The sequence below is a fragment of the Mirounga leonina genome, unplaced genomic scaffold (genome assembly GCF_011800145.1).
Source record: "Mirounga leonina isolate KUSES-001 unplaced genomic scaffold, KU_Mleo_1.0 Mir_173, whole genome shotgun sequence".
Classification (NCBI taxonomy): Eukaryota; Metazoa; Chordata; class Mammalia; order Carnivora; family Phocidae; genus Mirounga; species Mirounga leonina.
Window position 1 is genome coordinate 77,194,753 of NW_023270447.1, and position 25,394 is coordinate 77,220,146.

A 25,394-nucleotide genomic window follows, 5' to 3' on the forward strand; every position below is an offset into this window, starting at 1 on the left:
AGCTGAGCCAACTGGACACAGTCGGTGCTAGATGGTTATCTTTTGAGCATCTTCCGTGTGACCAACACCATGCTTCATGATGTGGAGTATATAACAATGAATCCAAGTTAGTCCCAGTATTAAATTATACTAACTGCTGTAATAGAGAAATCCTGAAATTTCAATGCCTAAATACAGTGGAAGTTAGTTCACTGAGTGCCCCATTCAGTCAAGTGACTGGGTGAGACCCAGGCTGACCAAGGCTCTGCCACATTTGGTATGTGTCTTCCGAGGTCACCCTAGTGTTGGCATCCAGTTGGCAGGTGATAGAGAAAAGGTAGAGCTCTGAGAAAGCATACATACTTCTTAACTTGGATTTGGCCTGGATATGGCACACTTTGTCTCTGCCCACATCCCACTGGTGAAAATTAGTCACATACTTAATCACAAGGGGTGCTGGAAAATGTAGTGTGGGCTGCTTTTCTCTGAAACAACTCTACCCATGGAAGGTGAACATCTTGGGTGAACAGCTGACATTATTCCAGTTCACAAGGAACTGAACATTTTTGAGCCATTGGTCCTTATAAAATGGCTAAGAATACCATGCAATATATATGGAAGCCACGAGGAGGGAAATGGTCTTCCTTCATTTATAGGGAGCCAGGAGCAAAATGCAGTATTTACATTTTGGACCAAACATATATGTCCAACAGGAGAATGTGCTATTATGGAAGACAGAATTCATCACGATAGAAGTATTCAAACAGAGGCTGAATTTTCACTTGGCTAAAGGTTCTTAGAAGGAGTCAAGCTAGATGCCTCCTACCAGTCCTTCCAACTTTGAGCTTCTGTGCTGGGCTCCACAGTCATCTCTGAGCACCTATTTTGTGCTAAGCTCTAGGTGGGGTTTTGGGGACCCAAAAACAAATGAGACAAGGTTCTGGCCGTCAGGTTACTCAGCTGTAAATGTGTTGAAGTAGGATATCTGGGAAGCAGGTATCCTTCCTGCTTTAGGAAGGAGACCATTCCTTTAATGGTCTGAGCTCTGGAAATGGGAGACTGGGTTTTAATTTCTTTCTTTTTCCTTTCCTTTCCTTTTTTTTTTTTTTTAAGATTTTATTTATTCACTTGAGAGAGAGAGAGAGTGAGAGAGAGCACGAGCAGGGAGGAGAGAGAGAAGCAGGATCCCCGCTGAGCAGGGAGCCCAACATGGGACTCGATCCCGGGACCTTGGGATCATGACCTGAGCTGAAGGCAGACGGTTAACCGACTGAGCCACCCAGGTGCCCCTGGAGTTTATTTCTAACTCTGTTGATTTTAGCTGTGTGACATTGGAGAAGCCCCTTGGCCTCTCTGGTTCTCAGTTTTCTCATTTCTAAAATAGGGACAATGTTATCTTCATAGCTTCTGAGGACTTAAATGGCACAATTACATTCAGAGCACTTGTAACACAGTGACATGTAGTAAGCACTTTATTTTAGTCCAAGTAATACGTTAATAATGACCTTGGGTAGGTCATTTCAATTTTGTAAGCCCCCAGCTTTCTCATCCGTAGGATAGAGTTAATGCACTCACACCACGGGGTGGGGGGCTGGAATCTTGCTGTGTTGCGGGGGGTCTGCGGTCTGCCGTTTCGTTTCTCGGCGTCCTCCGGGGTAAGTGGGTCACATCACACCCAGTTCGTAAGGACTGAAAGCTTGGGGATGGCAGTCAGCACCTTCCGGCGGAGAGGAGGAACCTGAGTTAACGAGGACGCGATTTCCTGGCTGCGCTCCCCGGGAAGGAGGTTTGTGCTGGGTCCCATCCCCCGGCGGTCCTGCTCAGGAAACGCGGAGAGAAAGCCAGGAACCAGGCCTGCCAGGCGCCGGGCCCCTCAGCGCCTTCCCTCCGCCCCGGCCCTCGACCGCAGGAAGCCGGCTGGCGGGCACGCCCTGCCCGTGGGTGGGAAAGGCCGCGAGCGCGCCCCGCGCTGCCGGCTTCCCAGGCCCGACCTGCGGCAGGCGCGCCGCCTCCCCCGCCGCCCGCGCTCCCCGCGCAGCGTGCCCGCACGTTGCAATTCACCGAGGCTGAGTCCCCCAGGCGTCGCCGCCCGGCCCGGCTCGGAGCCCACGCCGCTGGGGCTGGGCTGGGGAGGGAGAGGTCGCTGAGGCCTGAGGGTTTGTAGGTGAGTGGTCCGAGGTCACGGCTAGCACACCGCGAGGCGGGAATTCGACCCTCCGTCTGCTGCACTCTGAAGTGTGCGCCTTCCGTCTGCGGTCTGGTCCAGGTTCTCGAGGGGCTCAGGGGGTTCAGGTTCTAGTGGAAGCTCATGAACAGGAGGTCTGAATCCGGGGGCTCCCAGAGGTCTGTGAACCTCTGGATTTTGTGTGTAACATGTGTATTGCCTTTTTGCTCAGAGTTTTAAAGGTGTCAGTGACCCCAAAAGGGTTAAGAACCGTAGCTTTCCAAGGTCACGGGTTCCTCAGTGGGGACTCCAGCTTTACTCCTCAACAGCCTATCTGCACCTTGAAGAGTATCTCTGCAGGGCCCTGCTGCTACTCTGGTGGGACTTGGGTTCTCTACAGGATCCCAGGATCTTCCTTCTGGATCTTGAGAATCTTTCCATAGAGTTTCTGGGGTCTCTTTGGGGATTTGCGGTTCCTATGGAATCTTGGAGTCTCTTTTCAGAGGTTCTAGAATCTCACTCTAAGGTCCTATGGTCCTCCATGGTGTGAGTTCTAAACCTGGGCCTTAGGATGCCCTGAAATTGTAGGCAAGGTATTGTGGGTGTGTCATATACATGTAATTCCTGGGAGAGGTTTCATAGATGTCGCCAGATTCTCAAAAGGGTATCTGATCCCCAAAGCTGGGAAAAACATTGCTTTAGAGCATCCAGTGTTAAACGGACCTTACTCCTCTTTCACCAATAAGAGTGAGGGAAGAATAAGATGGAGGAGATAGAAGGCAATATTCTCTAGAAGGTGCAGCATGGGCCTTGGAGTCAGGTGTTCCTAGGTTAAAAATCCCAGCTTTTGTGCTTAGCAGCTGTGTGACCTTAAGCAAATTTCTTAGTCTCTCTGAACCTCAAAGCCACCTCCTCCAGGAAGCCTTCCCTGTGTCCTGGATTCAGTTAGGTTCCCACTCCACATCCCCCAAACCTGATGCTCTGTGGTGCTTAATGCAATTGTGTTTAAGTAACGAGTTGTATTTAATGTTATTTTGTCTCTCCACCCCATCAGCCATGCTCCAAGAAGGCAAGGCCCTTTGCTGTCTTATAGTCTTGTGCAGTGCCTGGCCCATGTTAGGCCCTCAGCCATTTATTATGAAATAAATAAAAGACGGAGGGAATGGAGGGCTTCATGCCAGATGCTGCACTGGGGGCAGAAAGGGATCAAAAATGACTAAGTGTCGTTTCTGTCCTGGAGGAGGTCCCAGGCTGGTGGGGGTAATGATAGAGTTCCTGTAAAGAACCCTAAATGTGCTAACGGGGCTTGCGCCAAGAGATCTAAAGATGAGTGAGACTCAGTCCCTCAAGAGTTCATGGAACCACTTCCCTTTGTATTATGTGTTATGACTTAAAAAGCACATACCTTACATAAAATATCTGGGTAAACCCTTATTTTGCAGAGATGGGGATGCAGCTTCTGAGAAGAGTTCAGTGACTTGGCCAAGGCCACCCACGCAATAATGGCTGCCCAAGGACATAAGTCATTCGCTTTGGAAGTCAGCCCACATCCTTTAGGAAATGGGCTTTGATGTTGTGAAGGTCTTGGTTTAGATCCCACTAGATGTGAGACTTTGGGCATGTTACTTTACCTCCCTTGAGCCTTGTTTTCCTAATCTGCAAGGTGGGAATAATGACCTCCATAACCTATATGAGATAGTATCTGTAAAGTGCCCAGTAGGATGCTTCGTTTACAGTAAAGGATCCATAAGTATTTGTTGAATGAATGAATGAAATACACATCTTGGTGGGTGGCCTGCAATGTGAAGGACTGGAAATCATGCCACTGGGGGGACAGTAGGAGAAACGGAGGGCGATTTTATCCCTTCCCACTCTCACTTTCTATGATTCCTATGGAACTTAGCACTGGCCTCAACCACATTGTTATAATTTATTGTTTGCAACCAACAAAAGTGGACCAACACCAGCTTGCTTAGCTTTCCTTTTATACCTATCTTTACTGCATTTTTTCTGATGACCACATAATGTATGCTACTTGTAAAAAATTTAAATTGCAGAAGAGATATGAGGAAAAACAAAAGTGCAAGTTTAGGCACAGTAGACAAAAGATGCTGACATATTGTTATTCTTTGGGAGGGGCACAGGACAGGTAGCAAAAAAATTCTTCCTACTTTAAAGTCTTTCCTACTGGCCTTGCCATGGCTTCTGGAAGTTTTATTAGGAGTCTTGCCTTTGGTTGTAGCATTGAAAGTTCAAGTGTAGCTAAGGGCTGGAGAGTGGGGAGAAGGAGAATTGTCTGGGCAGGGGCTTTCCCTGGAATGAGATGGACACTATGGAACTTTCTATGGCAGTATGCACAATTGGTTCAGATGCCCACTGCTGATTGCCTTGTAGCTGTGTTTTCATCCCCTCTCCTCTCTCTTAGAATTTAGTAGAGTCTTTTTTTGAAAGTTCCTGCTATACACACACACACCACACAGAAAAGCAAATCAGAAAGAAAAAAGGTGAAAAAAGGTGTATTTTCCACCTTTATGTTTGTACTGAGCATAAAAGTTATAACCATGAGATCCCACTACACCTATAATTCCATACCTTACTCTTATTCTTTTTCTTTTTTTCTTTTTTTAAAGTTTATCTATTTAAGTAATCTCTATCCCCAATGTGGGGCTTAAACTCAAGAGTCACATGCTCCTCCTACTGAGCCAGCCAGGTGCCCCAGACTTTTTCTTTTTTCACTAAAATTTCTTCCTTCCTTAAGAGAGGTATCAGTCTCCAAACACTAGGATGCAACATTGTCAGAAAACTGAGCTTTCTGTTGCACTGTGGAAGCCTTCTACACTGTTGTCTGGTTTTGGCATATTGTCACATGTCCCTTGATCGCCGTTCCAAAGCTCTCTGGGAAATGTGGGTTCAAAACTCTGCCCCTGTACAGACCATTATGAGGGCTACGATTTACATAATATAAAAATAGGAATCCTGAGTCAATGGAGAAATGAAACCAAACTATCTACCAGTTTGATGAAACCAAACTATCAAACCAAACTGTCAACCAGTTAGTTTGATCTTTTATGGAAAAATTGCCTGAGGGCCAATGGGTTATGTGGTGAAAATGTTTGCAGCAGAATTGCTTTGCAGGAAAAGTCCCTAGAACCAAAAATCTACCCCATTCCTTTTACTGACTGAGATGCGTGAGGTCAGGACTCCCTGTTCACCCTACTTTCAGCCCAGAGGCCAGCACAGGACAGGCCTTACTGGGAAGATGTGTTGAAATAGTAATAGCAGCAAAACCATATTGGGGCATGAACGAGGTGCTAGGCTCTAAACTAAGCTCTTCCATGTGTTATTTCATTTAATCCTCACAGCCATTGTATGAGATAGGTACTATTATTATTCCCACTTTTCAGATGAGAGGCTGAGGTGCAGATACTTGAAAGCCTGAGGTCACACAACTGGTAAGTGACAGAGCCGAGATTTGCATCCTGAGCTTTTCTGTGCCAAAGCCTTTGCTGTGAATGAACAAATACGTGATTGATGGGCTTGTGGGTCTTGGAGGGAAAGTTCTACCTTCAGAACCTCCCCTGTATGTCCTAGGTTCTCTCTGCCGATGGTTTGCAATGCTTGGAATCAGCATCCCCACACAGGAGGAACTCAGTAAAGGCCTTTTCTTTGCCTGCAGCAATCCTGTGGCCGTGCCTATTTTTCATGGGAAGTAGCATTTTTTAATCTCCTCTTCTAAAAATAAGCTGCAATTTGTTAGGGGCCCTTGAGAACCAGCCCAGGCATTTCAGGACAGCCATTTGCCTGTCTGCAGCTCAGGAAATTAATCAGAATCCCAAAGCCCTTTCCCTCTTCCCACAGGCCAGCACTCTGGAAACGCCCAGTGCGTTGCTGCAGTTCTCCTCGAGGACTGCAGAGATGCCAAGGGCAGTTGAACACAGATCTATCTCTTTGTCAGGGAAGTGAGAGCAGAAAGGCATGAGGGAGAAGTGGGTCAGCTCTGCTGCAAATAACTTGCAGAGAGAACTTGAAGCTGTCCCCCACTTGGATGGGTGCTGAGTGACAGACACCCTGGGGCGTCAGATGTGACTCTGCAGAATCCCCCCTGCGGTCTAGAAACTGGAGTGTTGGTTTCTGTTCTAATGACAATGTTCTGCAGGCGACTTTTAGTGAGCCTCTTCCTCTCTCGGGACCTCCGAGTCTAACCCTGTGAAATGACTGGGAGGATTATCACTAGGTGTGCTATGTGCTGTTAGGAGCTGGAAATAATATTGATGATAATGATGAAAATAAGAATGACAACTACATCATTTCTGGAACACTGTGCCTGGTGCTTTCCACACAGTGTTTTATGTGATTTCAGAACAAACTCTGCAAGGGCTATATCAATATCCCCATTTTACACATGAGAAGAATGAGGCTCAAAGAGAGCTAGCATGGGCCAGAACACGGGTGTATAATTCCAGGGTTTTCTGGCACCACGAAACATGCGTGGTTTCTGACCTCAAGGAAGTGAGGACGTGCTAAGAAACAAACAGGAGGTCAGTTTGACACAAGTTAAAATGGGTTCATGCCCACATGAGTGTCAAACACAATGCACAGGTATTCGGGGATTGAGAGCAGGGAGGGTGGGCTCCTGGTTGGGGGAAACTAGGAGGAGCTGTAAGTTGAGATGAGACAGCAGGGGAAGAGCATGAGCCATGGGGCAGATGTGGGAAAGCAGTGGGAGTGCGAGTGGAAGTTTGGATAAACTTTACAGTGTGTGTGTGTGTGTGTGTGTGTGTAAAGGTAGGAAGAGACCAGACCAGGCCAGGGTTTTGGCCCTTATTCCACAGGCAATAAGGAGCTTACACAAGAGATGTCTTAAGAGACTAGCTATGCTGTTGCAGTCAGAGAGGTAGCAACCCTCGGCGCATCTGTGTCCCGGCTTGTGAATGCAGCTCTGTGCCAGCACGTGGGAGGGCATCTATGGGGAGAGTGCATCTGTGGCTGTGGCTGGGTTTGGGCTCCTTTCAAAGGCCCCCTCCCCCCACTTCTCTGGGCCCTAGGTACCTTGCACATAGTAGCTCCACCGGAAATGTGTCATAGAATTATTGGAGGGACTTTTGAGATCATCTGGTCATCACTCCTTCCCATCTTAAAGAAGGTAAAAGTGAGGGACATAGATGGAAGAAGACTTGTCTAGGGTCACACAATGAATTAATAGCAGAGCTGGGGACTGGAACCCATGCCTCTATTCTGAGCGCCTGTTCCACATTTGCTGAGTAATAGAAATAGTATTTGTTGAGTGATTACTCCATACCAGGCCCTGGGCTAAACACCTTTACATGGATTATCTCATTTAATCCTCACAACCCTCCTGGGAGTGCCCCTCTTGAAAGCAGGACATCTTTCTTGTCTGCCATTTCGATTTCGCACCGCGCCTAGCACAGGCCCCGGGCACCTAGCTAGGCAAGCAATAAAAACTTGGCAAAGTCCAAGTCCTGGGAAGGGGGTTAAAGAACGGAGGGGGCGGGACTGTCGGTCAGCCCCGCCCCTCACAACAGGCCCCGCCTTCCAGGGCGCTGACGTCACAACTGGCCCCGCCCCTCATTGTCAGTCCCGGGGAGCCGGAGGAGGCGCCGGCCGCCGGGAGCCGAGCGCTGGACCCCTCGGCGGGCGGGAGCGCGGGCCGGAGTCGCCGAGGTGAGGGGTTCGCGGTGAGGCGGCGGGCGCGCGGCGCGGGAGGCTAGGGCGGGCGGGCGGGGGCGGAGGAGGGCGGCCGAAGGGGGCGGCCTGCCCGGGCAAGGGGTCGGGGCACCCAGGGGCGACAGGACAGAATCCGTGGGCGCACCCGGGGAAGGGCTGGGGGGGGTATGGAGTTGAGGCGGGGGGCAGTTGGAGCGGAATTTTGGAGAAAGTGCTCACAAGGGGAGATTTTTTGGGGCGAGACCTTGAGAAATTTCTTGGAGTTGGAAATTTTTCTGTTGGAGGGGGAGGGAAGGTTCTGAGAGACTTTTGGTGGGAGCGAGAATCTGAGGAGAATGTTTGGGGCAGAGAGCCGAGGGGACATTTTCGGGGGGCAGAGGAGAGTTTCGGGTCGAGTTTGGGCTTCAGGGGGAGGGAGCGCGGTGGGGGCGGGGAGCGGCGGGCCGGGCGGGGGGCCGGGACCGCCGGGGAGGGGGCTGCGCGGGGCCCGCGGGCACCCGGGAGGAAGGAAGTGATCTTACAGGAAGAGCCGGGAGCTCCCGAGGAGGAGGAGGACGAGGACGAGGAGGACGAGGAGGAGGAGGGACGTTTGGGAGCGCTCGGGCCGGGCTGCGGGACCGGGCTGCGGGGGCGCGGGCCGGCTGGGGAGGGGTCCCGCCGCCGCCGCCGCCGCAGCTGTCGGCCCGCCGCGCCGGCCCGCGTCCCGGCCGATGCTGGTCTCGCAGCCAGACCGCTGGGCCGGGAAGGAATTCGAGGCATTCGCTTTGTTTAAGTTGCCAGTAGACAGTCCTTAGGACTAATTAATGGTGGAATCTGCAGGGGGACGCGGGCGAGCCGGGCCCGGGCCGCCCCCCGCCCGCCGCTGCCGCCGCCGCCGCCGCCGCCGCCGCGGTGAACTTTCCGCAGCGCGCGCGGCCCGCCTCCCTGCGCACCCCCGCCCCTGGCCGGGCGGGGAAGGAGCCATGGCTTCCCGAAGCGCAGGAATGAAGTGCGGTTTCTGGGGCTCGTGGCCTCTGGCTGCGGAGGCTGCCTGCGGGGAAGCCGGCGTCCCGGAGCGGCCGGGCTGGGGGTTCGCAGCCCGCGTGGGAGCTCTCAGAGGGGCCTGCGGTTTCTCTTAATAACGTTGGAGAAGGCTCTGCGAGCCGAGAAAGACCATCTTGCTTTGCAGCATCTGTTTCTTCGTCGCGTCAGCCCCTTTCCTAACACAGCAGAGCTTGTTGTGGCTTGTTTCGGAAATGCCGAGACCAGTGCTCACACTTAAGGGTGGGAGAAGGGAAGAGACTAGGCGCCCCCCCCACCCCCATATCCCTGCAGTGTAATCTCCAGAAAGCTAGAAATTGCTTGCAGATTCTCCCGTCACACCTTCACTGACTTGAATGACCTTGGGAAAGGAATTGTGCTTCTGAGCTCCTGGTGCCTTATCTGTTGATTGAGGAGAAAATACCCTCTGGACCTCCCTGCCTTATGGGGATATTTTGAGAGGTGGGGTTAGTTCAGGGCATTTTACGGACTGCTGCCGTTCTGGCCTAAGGAGCTGGATTAGAGTCAGAGTTAGGGGAATTCAGATCCCCTAGTAAGATTTTATTAGCTCAGATTAGGTAGGGAAGGACAGGTTTGGATTTTAGGAGGATATTTCCCTTCGGAGAATCTGTACAGTATGTTCCAGATTGCATTCTGTCACTTTGTGTGCAGCTTTGGTGGCATTCGTGTGGTTAAATTAAGTAACTCCGTAGAAAACTCTTCTGTCAGAAATAATTATTTTGCTCAAGATTCCCCTTGGGGCAGATTAAGGTTTTGCTTAATTTACTCAGAAGAATTTTCCAGGTTTCTAAAATTAAATCACTTTTCTAAACATAGTAACTAAAGTTTGAAAAACTGGAAATAGTGGGATGGGGAGGGAGTTGATTAGAGTATGAACAAGGCAGCAAATACAGATTCATTGTTGTTCTGTGATTACTAACAGGGATTATGAATTAGCCTTGATTAATAGGTATTTTCTTACTCCTAAATAGTTTAAGACCAAGAAAGGGAGCTTACTTTGTTGAGTTGCCTACTGTGTGCCCAGGATTTGTGCTAGGTGGTATATATCTCCTATAATTTTCACAACAATGCTGTGAGGTGGTAGTTGGCATCCCTGCTTCACAGATGGGCAAACTGAAGGTCAGAAGGTAAAATGACTTCCCCAAGTTTACACATACAGCTGGTAAGAAGTGGAGCTGGAATTCAAACCCAAGCCTGTTTCTGAGGTCCATGATTATCTCCATTGTGCACACTGCATTACTTTCTAGGCCTTTGCCTCAGCCACTGGGTCACATTGGACTGTAGAGTAAGTCAGTTAAGTCTATTCCCCCAGTAGCGTTGCCTTCTTTTTCTTCCAGCAATGTTGTCAGTATGCTTTTGAGATGTTCTTGGTTTTTGGTAGAAAAACAAACATACAAGGTTGTGCTAGTGGTGTGTCCTATGTACAGTAGGTGCTTAATAAATATATATATATATATATAGCTGTATTTTTTACGATGGAAGCATTTGTATTGAAACGCAGATACCTGGGTGATCACAGATTTCATTTATATAATGGAGAATGATGGATAGCTAGTGGTCCTACTATAGAGGCCATCATTAAGGTGACATTCATGATCAGAAGCAAGAACCATTTTTCATGTAATACGGCTTTTTGGGACAGTGTCAGCTTCTGAGTAAGGCACATTACTTACAGGTAGGACCCAGATAGTCAAGCTGAGAGATTTGGTATAAACTTGGAAGCACATAATAGATGCTCAGTAAATATTTGCTGAAGAAATACATGCATTCTTTTAAAAAAAAAATCAACTTTATTGAGGTGTAATTTACATACAATAAAATTCATCAGTTTTAAGTGTGCAGTTTGATGAGCTTTGACAAATGTATGCAGTTGTGTAATCCCCACAACTGCCATCATTTGTTTAAACTGTGTGTTGTGTTTAAGGTATTGGTTAGCAAAGTGATCCCTGGGAATGTTGTGAAGTTTCTGTGTTCCTGATTCAAACCGGTGAGATCAGAGTGAGTACTAGAGAGTCAGTATGCCGACTTTGTAGGAAACAGGGAAACCTTTGGTATTTATTGGTGAGGTGCATGAGAAGAATAAGAGAGGTAGAGATAGGGATACTTGGCAGAAAGAAATTCATGAGGGACCAGGTTTTCATTTTAGGACGAGGATATACGTTGGGGGGGAAATTACACAAAGATTTATTTTATTTTATTTTATTTTATTTATTTATTTATTTATTTATTTATTTAAAGATTTTATTTTTTTTATTTATTCATGAGAGACAAAGAGAGAGACAGGCAGAGGGAGAAGCAGGCTCCCCGCGGAGCAGGGAGCCCGATGCGGGACTTGATCCCAGGACCCTGGGATCATGACCTGAGCCGAAGGCAGACGCTTAACCGACTGAGCCACCCAGGCGTCCCTACCCAAAGATTTATTAAGGAGTTGAACTTGTATTTTTGTTTCCTTTTTGAAATGGTACCTTCTGAAATATAAAACTTCAGCATCTTCGGCTATACTTAAGTGCTTTACACCTTATAGTTCAAATAATTCTTAAGGGTGGGGATGCTATAAAATAATAGAAGGCCTTGCCCTTCCCCCTATGGCAGAATATCCTTAGTGTTTATCTCTAGCTTATTTTAGTTAATATTCCACAAAGGGAATACATCAGTTAGAAATTGTGTCTTTCTTGGAAGACATAAGATTATTTTTTCCTTGTCATAATTTTTAAAGATTTATTTATTTATTTGAGACAGAGACAGACGGGGTCGGGGGGAGGAGTAGAGGGGAGAGGAAGAGGGAGAGAAGCAGACTCTGCGCTGAGCAGGACATGGTACTTGATCTCACCACCCCAAGATCATGGACCTTAGCTGAAATCAAGAGTCAGATGCTTAACCGACTGAGCTACCTAGGCACTCCTCCTTCTCATAATTTCTTAGGTCACTGAACCTGTCCCAATCTGCTGCTATAGCTCAAGTCTGTCTTAGAAAAAGTTTGAAGCCTCTGTTGCCCAGCTTCTAGAAGCAACCCCATTTAAAAAAAAAAAAAGATTTTTATATATTTATTCAGAGAATGAGCATGCGCGAGTGGGGATGGAAGGGGGAGAGGGAGAGAGAGTCTCAAGCAGACTCTGTGCTGGTTGAGGGGCTTGATATCAGGACCCTGAGGTCATGACCTGAGCCGAAATCAGGAGTCTGATGCTTAACCTACTGAGCCATCCAGGTGCCCCTAGAAGCAGTCCCATTTTTTTTTTTTTTTAAGATTTTATTTATTTAACAGAGAGAGACACAGCGAGAGAGGGAACACAAGCAGGGGGAGTGGGAAAGGGAGAAGCAGGCTTCCCGCCAAGCAGGGAGCCCGATGCGGGCCTCGATCCCGGGACCCTGGGATCATGACCTGAGCCGAAGGCAGACGCTTAACGACTGAGCCACCCAGGCGCCCGCAGTCCCATTTTTATATCTTACTCCTTGTATCTCTTTGTCCATTCTGTTTCTACATGTTGACTTTTATAACCCTTCTCTCCCACCTGTCAGTCTTGAGAATGGAAGCTCATCAGCCGTGGGCCCTCCGTATATCATTAGGAAATAATAATTAAATTAAAATACCAGTCTACCAACTCAATATTTTGGGTGATAATAGGGAGAAAATAATAACTGTGCGGTAGTCATTATCCTCTTTATACGTGAGGAAGCTGAGCTCAGAGCAGTTACTGCCAGAGCTAGTGAGGGGCAGAGACCATTGATTTGAACTCAGAGTGATTGGTACTCAAGTTTGGGATCAGTTTCGTTACACTCTCTGTGTATTTGGGTTGGGGGAGCAAGGGAAGAGCTTGGAAATACCATATTAAAAATATAAGCCAAAACATAAACAAGCATTGCAAATCTTTTAGGCTTTGCTATGTGTTATTTTATTTTATTTTATTTTTTAAGATTTTATTCCTTTATTTGAGAAACAGAGCACAAACAGGGAGGAGGGTCAGAGGGAGAGGGAGAAGCAGATGTAGACTCTCCAGAGGAGCAGGGAGCTGGACACGGGGCTCCAGCCCAGGACCCTGAGATCACGACCTGAGCTGAAGGCAGACGCCCAACCCACCGAGCCACGAAGGCGCCCTCCCCCCCATTTTTTTTTTTAATAAAGATTTTATTGGGATGCCTGGGTGCCTCAGTCCATTAAGCGTCTGCCTTCGGCTCAGGTCATGATCCCAGGGTCCTGGAATCCAGTCCCACATCAGGCTTCTTGCTCAGCAGGGAGTCTGCTTCTCCCTTTGCCCGCTGCTCCCCCTGCTTGTGCGCTCTTTCTCTCTGACAAATAAATAAATAAAATCTTTAAACAACAACAGAAAGATTTTTTTTGAGTGTGTGCATGCGCATGTATATATATAAAGAGTACAATTTGATTTTTTTTTTTTACAAACTGAATATATCCGTGGAACCAGCACCTAGATCAAAACAGTATTACTCGTACCCAGAAGCCCCCACCAAGTTCCTTTCCAGTTCCTGTCTCCCTTCCATCTCCCAGCATGACTTCTAACAGCATATGTTAATTTTGCCTGTTTTGTACTTTCGCAAAAATGGAATGCATACAGCAGATACTCTTTTGGGTCTGGTTCCTTTTATTCAACAGTATGTTTATGAGTATGAAAAAACTTTTAAGGGTTTTCTTTAGGGCTTGGGATAAAATCCAAATTCAAACTCTTTATTTTGGCTTATGATGTCTTACATAACCTGGTCCTGCCTACCTTTCCAGCTTCACCTTATACCAATCTTGTTGCCCATTATGCTTCAATCACACCAGCTTCTTATTTATCCTTAACAAGCTCTTTCCTACCACAGGGCCTTTATACGTGTGGCTCTCTCTTCCTTGAACACCCTTTTCCCTGCTCTTTGCCTGGCTGCCTCTTTCAAGCCTCAGCATATAGAGCAGAGATACTCTCCCTCATTATTTTATCCTGCTAGTCCTTTTCCGTTATTCCCTGTTACTGGAGTCTGTTGCCTCCCTTCATAGCACCTATTAGTTTATAATGATACATCTGTTTGCATGATTATTATCTGCCTTCCCCATAGACTTCACAAGAGCGGGGAACTCATCTGTTTTGTTCATCAGTGTATACCCAGTACCTGACACGGTGAATGACATGTAGTAGGTATTTAATAAATATTTAATGACCACATTCCCAATTCAGCATCTTTGTTCCCATTATCTTTTGTCCTTTTCTTATGCTGTTTAACTATTTAAACTTTTCCATCCTTCAAGGCTCAGCTCAGTTCCTTTCTATGAAGTCTGTGTTGACTTTGCAGTAGTAAATCTTTCTTCTCTAAAATTTTGACATTTATTGCTGATAGCCCTCATGTTCTTGGTAAGTCACACTAGCATGTATCTTATCTACCTAATTGGATCCAAAGCTCCCCTCCACCCCCCAAATCTTGCAGCTTGTAATGCCAGTACCCCTTATATTCTTGGTCAGTTTTACTAGTTTGTATCTTTACCTAATTTGATCAGAAGCTTCTTCATTAGAAGCTAAGTTGTTTTAGCTGGAAACTCCCCTTTGCACATAGGCCCTTGGTAGAATTTTTTTTTTAAATTTTATTTAGTTTTTTTTAAAGATTTATTTATTTATTTATTAGAGAGAGAGAGAGAGCAGGAGAGCGGGGAAGGTCAGAGGGAGAAGCAGACTCCCCGCCGAGCAGGGAGCCCGATGTGGGACTCGATCCCGGGACTCCAGGATCATGACCTGAGCCAAAGGCAGTCGCCTAACCAACTGAGCCACCCAGGCGCCCTAAGATTTTATTTATTTATTTGACAGAGAGAGACAGAGCGAGAGGGAACACAAGCAAGGGGAGTGGGAGAGGGAGAAGCAGGCTTCCCATGGAGCAGGGAGCCCGATGTGGGGCTCGATCCCAATCAGGACCTGAACCGAAGGCAGACGCTTAATGACTGAGCCACCCAGGCGCCCCCCTCAGAATTTTTGATGATTGATCATAATGATGCTTATGCATAGGTAGCGGTTTTAATTTCTTAGGCTTATTAACATGGACTCTTTTGCTTCTCCCTCTCTTCCCCCTGCTTGTGCTCTCTGTCAAATGAATAAATAAAATCTTTTAAAAAATGGACTCTTTATTAGAATTCTTAGTGTTTTCTCTAATCCAGAGGTTGGGAGTGCTCCAACTGCTTCAGGTTGGTAGGCAATTATCAGGGTGTGAAAGTACAGGAGTCCAGTCCTGGTACCACAAAGCAGATACTCCTTTGGAATCTCACTGGCAAAGAACTAACTATGTGCAGTTCTTTCTTAGAAAGATGCTTAATCGGGGCGCCTGGGTGGCTCAGTCATTAAGCGTCTGCCTTTGGCTCAGGTCATGATCTCAGGGTCCTGGGATCGAGCCCCGCATCGGGCTCCCTGCTCTGCGGGAAGCCTGCTTCTCCCTCTCCCCCTCCCCCTGCTTGTGTTCCCTCTCTTGCTGTGTGTCTCTCTGTCAAATAAATAAATAAAATCTTAAAAAAAAAAAAAGATGCTTAATCAGTGCTTGTCTAATGCTCTCAGATTGGAGTTATTAACTGAAATGAGAGACTAGGTAATACCTCACTTGAACTATTTTGTTGAATAACATTTTATTTTAATGTCAAGGATGACTCCAAGCCAGTTACCTTCTCTACCAGCTACCTTCTCTGACTTGCCAGTGAGCTCTCTAAGTAGTAATTCTTCCTCTTTTATTAAAGGCAGAAGAATGTAAGTACTAATATTATACATACTTACTTTAAGCCAATTCCTTGTAACTGGGATGATTTAACTTAATATATATGTGGCACAATTGGGTGATACATGTAAAACTTTTTTTTAAGAGGTGCCTAATACGTATTTTAAAGCAATGATAATTTTGACTTAAAAAATTTTTTTTTTAAAGATTTTATTTATTTGACAGAGAGAGACACAGCGAGAGAGGGAACACAAGCAGGGGGAGTGGGAGAGGGAGAAGCAGGCTTCCTGCCGAGCAGGGAGCCCGATGCGGGGCTCGATCCCAAGACCCTAGGATCATGACCTGAGCCGAAGGCAGACGCTTAACGACTGAGCCACCCAGGCGCCCCTTGACTTTTTTTTAATTTAATTAAAAATTTTTAAGTAAGCTCTACACTCAACATGGGGCTCAAACTCATGACCTGCGGATCAAGAGTTGCATGCTCTCGTGACGGAGCCAGCCAGGTGCCCCATTTTGACTTTTCTCATGGAATTATATCAGAAGATTGTGGAGTGATTTAGTAATTATTTTTATGCAAACATGGGAGCAGAGGTACTTAAGGACGTTTCTGAGAGATGATGTTGGAGTAATTTTGTTCACAATCATTCCTAATCTCTCACTGTTATTTTTTTCTTTTAACAACTTAGAAATATTTTACGAAACCAGCCTCTTTACTTTTTACACCAACTAGGTCAAAATAAAAAGTATAAGTAGAATGCATTTATATTTATCCATACTTCAGACTACCGCTGGACTTCAATAAACTTTTCTTTTGAAATGTGAGGAGACAAATGATAAACTATGGGAATTCATTATAAAAAGCAACTTTCAGAGACACCTAGGTGGCTCAGTTGGTTAAGCATCTGCCTTTTGGCTCAGGTCATGATCCCAGGGTTCTGGGATCGAGTTCCGCATCAGGCTCTTTGCTCAGTGGGGAGCCTGCTTCTCTCTCTGACTTCTGATCCCCCTTCTTGTGTTCTCTCTCTTTCTCTCTGACCAGTAAATAAGTAAATAAGTAAAATCTTTTAAAAAGTGACTTTCAGAATGGATTACAAAGTTAGAATATACTCAACCCAGTCTTTTGCACTTCTCATATTCACAGTTGTTCATAACATTGGCTTCTAGGCATCGGAGATCTTGGAGTATGTTTCTGAATCATTTAGTTTTATTCAAGTAAGCTTTTATTAAATGTGATTTATTGTATTCTGATTCTTTGACAATTGGTTATCTATTTGTGTCTTATTCTCATTCTTTGACCATTTTGGTTAAATGGCATTTTAACCTCACAAGGTTATGTAAAACTATACAGTTTAAATTGTCTGCTGATCCCCCTGCTTGTGCTCTCTTGCTGTAGCCTCAGAAAGCCTCAATTTGTCCATCTTTACGATGGGAAAAGTGGTTGTGAGGATTAAATAATGTACAGAAGCATTTAGGTCATAATACCTGGTACATAGTAAATATTGGCCATTATTTCAGTTTTACATTTTTGTTTACCCAAAGAATAGAAGAAAAATTTCCTGTTCTTAATATGATTTAGTCTAAAGTCAGTTAATATCTTTGTATACTGGGCAGACTAGAAGAAACACAAGAATATTTATTTATTTATTTATTTATTTATTTATGAAAGACTTGATTTATTTATTTGACAGAGTGCACAAGTAGGCAGAGAGGCAGGCAGAGGGAGAGGGAGAAGTAGACTCCCCGCTGAGCAGAGAGCCAGTGTCGCTCAATCCAAGGACCCCTGCCTGGATCATGACCTGAGCCAAAGGCAGACGCTGAACCAACTGAGCCACCCAGGTGCCCCAAGAATTTTTAAAAGCTTAATTTTAACTTTACTAATTTCTGATGAAGTTAGGGACTTTCTCAGTGACTAGTTTAATTTCCTTTATTAATCTGTTTTTCTTGAACGACTCATCCTTAGCCTAAGTGTTGGCTGTGTGGTTGTAATTGGTACAAATGAGAGATAATTTCGGGATGTTCTAGCCAGCCCTTCATCACTTAAAGAGAGACTCTGCAACTGGAAATTGAGACTATTGATAAGATAATATGTGAGACTATTTCAAACCATTGTAATTTTTGAAAATTATTTATTTATTTGAAAATCATTAAAAAATATTAAGTCTGGTTATAGAATCTTGGGATAGTGGTATTAATATTGTTAGCCATTTACTTTTTTTTTTAGCCATTTATTTTTGCTTATTCTAGGTAAAGATTTCAAGTGATTTTACAACGTTAGTTATATTTGTCAGGTACTATCTTAAGCATTTTATGTGCATTATTTCATTTACTTGTTCATTTAACAAATATTTGAGTGCCTGCCATGTGCCAGGCACATAAGCTCATTTAATCCTCACCACACCCATGAAATAGATATAGTGTTTATTATTTTAGCCCCATTTCATAGATTAGGAACTGGGGCACAGAGAAGCTGTGTATCTTGTCCAGTGTCACAAAGCTGTCGAGGGTCAAATTTGGGATTTTAAAAAAATTTTGAATGACAGTTGCTGAAATATTGGCATAAATTAATTCTATGCCAGATTTTTTTTTTTTTAGATTTTATTTATTTATTTGACAGAGAGAGAGCAAGAGCAAGAACACAGGCAGGGGGAGGAGGAGAGGGAGAAGCAGTCTCCCCGCCGAGCAGGGAGCCCGATGTGGGACTCGATCCCAGGACCCTGGGATCATGACCTGAGCGGAAGGCAGATGCGTAATGACTGAGCCACCCAGGCGCCCCCAATTTTTTCTTTCTTTCTTTCTTTTTTTTTTTTTTAAGATTTTATTTATTTATTTGACAGAGAGAGAGAGACAGCTAGAGAGGGAACACAAGCTGGGGGAGTGGGAGAGGGAGAAGCAGGCTCCCTGCCGAGCAGGGAGCCCGATGTGGGACTCAATCCCAGGACCCTGGGACCATGACCTGAGCCCTGAAAGCAGACGCTTAACGACCGAGCCATCCAGGCGCCCCCAATTTTTTTTTTTCTTTAGGAGAAGGATATTAATCAAATTTTGAAGTGTGTGCTAAATAGGTTACAGTCCAGGTACTTGGAGCAGGATGTGTTAGGTTTAGGTGAGCTAAACTGGGATAATTTCCTCTTTTACTCCAAATCCATCTCTTTAAACGACCAACAAAAGAACAAAAGACAAGTTTGTTTTTTTTGTTTGTTTGTTTTTCCAAAAGACAACTTGGAGGTTCCTTCTTTTGGAGAATTCCAGTTTACCCAAACCAGTGTGAAACAAATGTAAATTTTCAAGAAGGATGGATATAAATAACTGTATTAAACACTGTTCTTCAGAGGCATTCTGGGAGCCAATGTTACAGAAGCATGATAGTTTGATTGTTTAAATTAAACAACTTCAGTTGTTATCCATAGTATCTTTTTGCTGCTTTTGCATAGATCTGTTAACGATATTTCAGACTTCCACTTTTGTTAATTGTGGTTTTATGGTCATCTCGGGGGTATTTATAGGGTAATATGACTGCTTTTTATTTTTTAAAGATTTTATTTATTTGACAGAGACACAGAGAGGGAACACAAGTTGGGGAGTGGGAGAGGGAGAAGCAAGGCCCGCTGAGCAGGGAGCCTGATGTGGGGCTCGATCCCAGGACCCTGGGACCATGACCTGAGCCGAAGGCAGACACATGACTGAGCCACCCAGGCGCCCCTATGACTGCTTTTTTTTTTTTTTTAAGATTTTATATTTTGACAGAGAGAGACACAGCGAGAGAGGGAACACAAGCAGGGGGAATGGGAGAGGGAGAAGAAGGCCTCCCGCGGAACAGAGAGCCCAATGTGGGGCTCGATCCCAGGACTCTGGGATCATGACCTGAGCCAAAGGCGGATTCTTAATGACTGAGCCACCCAGGCGCCCCCTATGACTGCTTTTTAAAAACAAATACCAGGGGCGCCTGGGTGGCTCAGTCGTTGGGCATCTGCCTTCGGCTCGGGTCATGATCCCAGGGTCCTGGGATCGAGCCCCGCATCGGGCTCCCTGCTCAGCGGGAGGCCTGCTTCTCCCTCTCCCACTCCCCCTGCTTGTGTTCCCTCTCTCGCTGTCTCTCTATCAAATAAATAAAATCTTTAAAAAACAAAACAACAAAAAAAAAAACAAAAAAACCCCCAAATACCAGACGTTTCCAAAATGGGAAATAATTATATATTTATTTCAGTGAGATTTCCAAGCTGTGCTATACTTCTTTTGAATTTGCCTTTAGAGCATATTGCACATTTTTAATCCTGATAAGTCTTCATTTTGGGGGAATTATATTTAACTTTTGAAGATAAGCAAGTCTGGTGAATGAAGTGAGTAATCAGTATGGTTTTTGGTCATAAATGAGATGTAATTCTAAGAGGTGGAGACATAAGGGATTTTGTGTGTGAGGTTTCATCTTTGAGAATCTGCAAATAGAATTTCAAAAAGGTTTTGAGCCTTGGTGGCATTGCTGGAAGAGAGTCTTGCTTCCCAAGATGACTTCAATAACAGCACTTATTTTGAACCTATAAATAAAAATCATTCCTTGAATACAACTTATTTAACTTGTATTCTTGATTGAATTGAAATCGTCTATAATGAAAACATTATCTTGTATTAATATCAGTATCTTATTTGTAGCTTTTAAAAGTTAGTCTCTTTTTCTGTCTAAAAGACAGTTTTTTAAAAAGGAAAAGACCACGGGGGCGCCTGTGTGGCCCAGTCGTTAAACGTCTGCCTTCGGCTCAGGTCATGATCGCAGGGTCCTGGGATCAAGCCCCACATCGGGCTCCCTGCTCGGCGGGAAGCCTGCTTCTCCCTCTTCCACTCCCCCTGCTTGTGTTTCTGCTCTCGCTATCTCTCTCTCTGTCAAATAAATAAATAAAATCTTAAAAAAAATAAAAGGGAAAAGGACATTTTTAGTCTGCTGAGAGGCAAGTACATATAGGAACAGATTTGAACTCCTTATAATTAAAAGGTGAAATGTATTTTCCTGACCCACTTACCCAGGCATTATGTGTGTGGCCTCTCTGTGGAGGCTGAAGAGTTCAGATAGAAAAATGGTATCATTCATCTGGATCTGACAGCATATCCTATTTCTAAAAGTAAAGAAATCTCTGGTTTTATCCGATTTCAGGTTTACTGGATAAGTTAAATGCTGAGCAAGATGAATGTAGTTAATTTTTGGCTCTTTAAAACCCTGGAACAGCTTTATCATAATGTATGTCCTCCTAATTACCTGGGGGTGTTTGTCTTATTTAGGCCATGTTGGTGATTTGTATCTAGTATCAGTGAATAAACAGAATTAGAATTGAAAATTTTCTATGGATTCTTAGTCATTGAGGAGTAATAATAATACCTAACATTATTGACTATGTGCCAGCCGCTGTATTTAAGCGCTTTTTATATCTTTATTTAATTTTCTCAACAATCCCTTGGGGTAGATACTATTGTTATCCCCATTTAATAGATAACAATTCCTTAATATAGGAGATCAGTACGCCTAAAGTCAACACAGCTGATGAATGCCAAGCTAGGATTTGACTCCTGAGCTTGCAATTGAACATTACAATGAGCACATGATTTTATGAACTATGTGCATTTAAGATCATTCTTCCCTAAGTAAATGAGGCCACCGTTGGCTTATGTTCCCTAGGAGAGGAAGAATATCATTTTTAGATCCTGATAAACTTAAAGATGTATTAAATGTCTTTAAAATGGAAGACTGTTCCTGAGTATACAAAAGCTGATTGAATATGTAAGATACTATCGAGGTAGTTTAGGCTGTTTGTGTAACAAAGTAATGATTGCCGGTAGGTTTACATCGGGGATACCAGTTGTTTTTTAAAGATTTATTTATTTGGGGGAGAGAGAGAGACAGAGACAGAGACAGAGAAGGGGGGAGGGAGGGAATCTTCAAGCAGACTCCTTGTGGAGTGCACAGAACCTGAGGTGGGGCTCGATCCCGCGACCCATGAGACCTTGACCTGAGCTGAAACCAAGAGTTGCGCCCTCAACCAGTGACTGAGCCACCCAGGCGCCCCAGGAATACCAGTTTTTATGCTTTCTGCCACAGCTCTACTGGAGTACGATATAAGATACTCTTTTTTTTTTTTTAGATTTTATTTATTTGACAGAGAGAGACACAGTGAGAAGGGGAACACAAGCAGGGGGAGTGGGAGAGGGAGAGGCAGGCTTCTTGCAGAGCAGGGAGCCTAACGCGGGGCTTGATCCCAGGACCCTGGGATCATGACCCGAGCTGAAGGCAGACGCTTAACGACTGGGCCACCCAGGCGCCCCATGATATGAGATATTTTTAATATAATTTGATAAAATTAGATACTTTCCAGCATATGCTAATTTTTTTGGTAGGAATTTGAGGACTGTTGATTATGTTAGACTTTTTTATTTATTTATTTATTTTTAAGATTTTATTTATTTATTTGAGAGAGAGAGAATGAGAGACAGAGAGCATGAGAGGGAGGAGGGTCAGAGGGAGAAGCAGACTCCCTGCCGAGCAGGGAGCCCGATGCGGGACTCGATCCAGGGACTTCAGGATCATGACCTGAGCCGAAGGCAATCGCTTAACCAACTGAGCCACCCAGGCGCCCATAATATAGGCCTTTAAAGTACCTGGCACACTTTTTTTTTTTTTTTTAAGATTTTATTTATTTATTTGTCAGAGAGAGAGCGAGAGCAGGAACACAAGCAGGGGGAGTGGGAGGGGGAGAAGCAGGCCTCCCGCTGAGCAGGGAGCCCGATGTGGGACTCGATCCCAGGACCCTGGGATCATGACCTCAGCCGAAGGCAGACGCTTAATGACTGAGCCACCCAGGCGCCCAGTATGTTAGACTTTTTTAATAGTGGATCCCACCGTGACTTGAAAGAGACTGTCAGGATCATAAAGAAGTATGATGAAAAAATAGATGGCTTAGTAGTGAGGCAGTTAATGGAGTAGGGAGGAATAATAAGGTAATAGTGGGGGGGGATAAAATTTCTAATCATAAAAGGCAAGAGGAGTGGGATTAGGGCAGAAATAGGGGAAGTAGGTGGCTGTTCATTAAGTGGGTACAGCCGAGAAGAGTGCAGAGAATCTTTAGGGAAGAGAGGTAGAGAGGAGACAAGGAACACTGGCTTCATTTACATATTTGGTCAGTTTCACATCTTATTTATTTATTTATTTATAATTTTTATTTATTTGACAGAGAGCGAGAGAGGGAACACAAGCAGGGGGAGTGGGAGAGGGAGAAGCAGGCTTCCTGCGGAGCAGGGAGCGTGATGCGGGGCTCGATTCCAGGACCTTGGGATCATGATCTGAGCTGAAGGCAGACACTTAACCCACTGAGCCACCCGGGCGCCCCCACATCATATTTAAAAGCCAGTAATTTAGTCAATTCTGTTCAATTCATAGTACCTGTTATATATTTAACCCAGGGCTAATTAATGTGGACAAAACAAAAAGACAAAAGAAGTATGTAGCCCTTGTTCTAAGGAATTTAACATTTAATTGGGGAGACAGTAGCTGGTTTTTGAAATGGTTCCATGACAATATTGGATCATATGTTAATGCCAAAAGGGGTGATACTGACTGGTGATTCTGGAGCTTTCATTTGATAAACCATTCATATTTCAAAAGAACTTTTTGTTTTCCAAGTAAGGACACAAAAATGAAAAACAACCTTCTTAATACCACTGTTTCAGAAAAGATGGAACGAATTTTAAAAGAGAAATGAAAGGGCATCATCTCAGATGGAAGTCTTTATATTGAATAATTTAGCCTTATGGAAAATTTAGTATTCTTTGGTGAAAACGTCCCTGAATCTATGGTACAGTGGTACCTATTCTAGGAGGTCTGTTACGCTACTAACTTATGTCAGAATGACAGGTAAGAGTTTACTGAGCTTAGTCTGGGCTGAGTGATCTGTGAGGTCTTCATGGAGGCCGTTAGAGTGGAGTTTTACAATGATGGATAGATAGAACGTGAATAGACAGAAAGAAGGGAATGGTTTTCCAGGCCAGGGCAACAAAAGAACAAAGATGTTGAGATTGGGATAAACTTGTATTATTGATTGGACCTAAGAATACTTGTATGCTCCACCCTTGAGGATCATTGTTGGGGCTTCCACGAGCTGGCAGCTTTGTTTCTTTGTTTTCCTGCTTCAGACATCTGGAGTTGCTGGGAGCCCCCACTTGGTCTCTACCAGGCATGCCGACCCCACAGCCAGGCTAGGATCTGAAGTGGTAGCACCGGGCTTGGGGCCTCTGGCACTCCTTGGATAGTGCCAGGCTCTCATGAGCTGATCCTGGCCTGTGTTGCCCCAAAAGTAGCCTGGGCCCCTGCTTGCCCCATAGGCAACACCTAACAAGTAAACACACCTAAACAGGTAGTCCTCTACCACAAAGATGCCTGGGAGGGAGTGGGGCCTCTGACCTCCTGCTCTCCTACTAAACAACTGCTTTGGCCCCAGGCGATATCACTGGGGGAGGAGAGGGTGTCCAAAAGTGGGGACATCTGTTGTGGAAGGGGTGTCTGAGGCCACTTGAGGAGGATCACCATTTTTCCCTCCCTGGATTAGCTTGGGTGCCAGCCAGGCTGCTCCATCCATCCACTGAGAGCTGTGTCTCCTGCATAAGGTCCCATACAGGATTGTGAGGCACGGGGTGGTAAGAAGCCATGAGTGGGTGGTGAAGAAGGAGCGCCGCAGGCCTCAGGGCCGGGAGGTCAGACCTGACACTCAGTACACCAGCCGCAAGCGCAAGCCCCGCTTCTAAGCCCTTAGCTGGATCTAATCGGGCAGCTCGAGCTCCACACGCTTGCAGGTGGGAAGTTTTCTCTGTTGAAGTGCCTACTTCATCAGTTGCCAAAATAATGTTTTAGAAAAGTTTTCAACCTTTCTGTTCTAAAAGTTCTAACGGTTTTTCACTAACAAGAGTTCTGAAAGCATCTTATTTTGTTCTAAAAACAATAAACCACTTTCTCTGGAACTGTGGGGAAAAAAAAGAATACTTGTCTGCTCCAATAATAGAGTTTAGATTATGGACAAGGAGGAGATAAGATTAGGGAGGTAATGCTTGAATTATGAACAGTCTTGAACATTATACTGGGGCATTTGGACTTGATCTTGCTACCATTTAGGAACCACTGAAGGTTTATAGAGGTAAGGCATTGATAAATATAGAATTGTAGACTGATTAATCAGGAGGTGTTATATAGATTATTGGAAAAGAAGCCACTTAAGGATTTTTGTAGTAATTCAGATGTGCATACTATGAGGACCTGAATTTAGGGACTTAGAAAAGGAGTATATTAGAAGTTTTAAAGAGGGAAGAGATAGGAGTTAATGATGATGTGGAAAAAGAAAGGTAAATGTAAGATTATGAGATTGGTAAAACTGGGGGGCATTTGTGACAACTAGTTAACTGAAGTTGGAGAAGGGGACAAACGAGATAGCCTTTTTGCCTCAAATTCTCTGCTAAATATTACTCTATATCCACATGCTTTTATGATACAATTTATTTATTTATTTATTTAAGATTTTGAGGGCCAGAATCTCAAGCAGACTCCGCGCTGAGCGCTGAGCCAGACATGGGGCTCGATCTCATGACCCTGAGATTGTGACCTGAGCCAAAACCAAGAATCGCGCTTAACCAATTGAGCCACCCAGGTACCCCACGACACCATTTATTTGAGATATGTTGAGAGTCTCTAAAATTGCCTTGGGAAGGTGCCTCCTTAGCGCAGTAGGCAGCGCGTCAGTCTCATAAAATTGCCTTGGGATTGAAGCGGAAGTTAAAAGGTTTCCTTTATTTTGGAAACACTCTTTTGGAAAAAAAATACATAGTA

The 25,394-nt window shown here is 45.0% G+C and overlaps 1 protein-coding gene across 2 annotated transcripts in view; it reads left to right on the forward strand.

The window, feature by feature from the left end:
• The first annotated feature begins 2,091 nt into the window (after positions 1-2,091).
• Positions 2,092-25,394, forward strand: part of LUZP1 (leucine zipper protein 1) — a 139,065-nt gene continuing 115,762 nt past the window's right edge. Inside the window, exon 1 of one of the 2 annotated variants that reach the window (XM_035019539.1) lies at positions 2,092-2,143. The gene's annotated coding sequence lies outside the window, so the exon portion shown is untranslated. Of the gene's footprint in view, positions 2,144-7,712; positions 7,826-25,394 lie in introns of those variants that run through there. The other variant, XM_035019538.1, reaches the window with a different exon arrangement.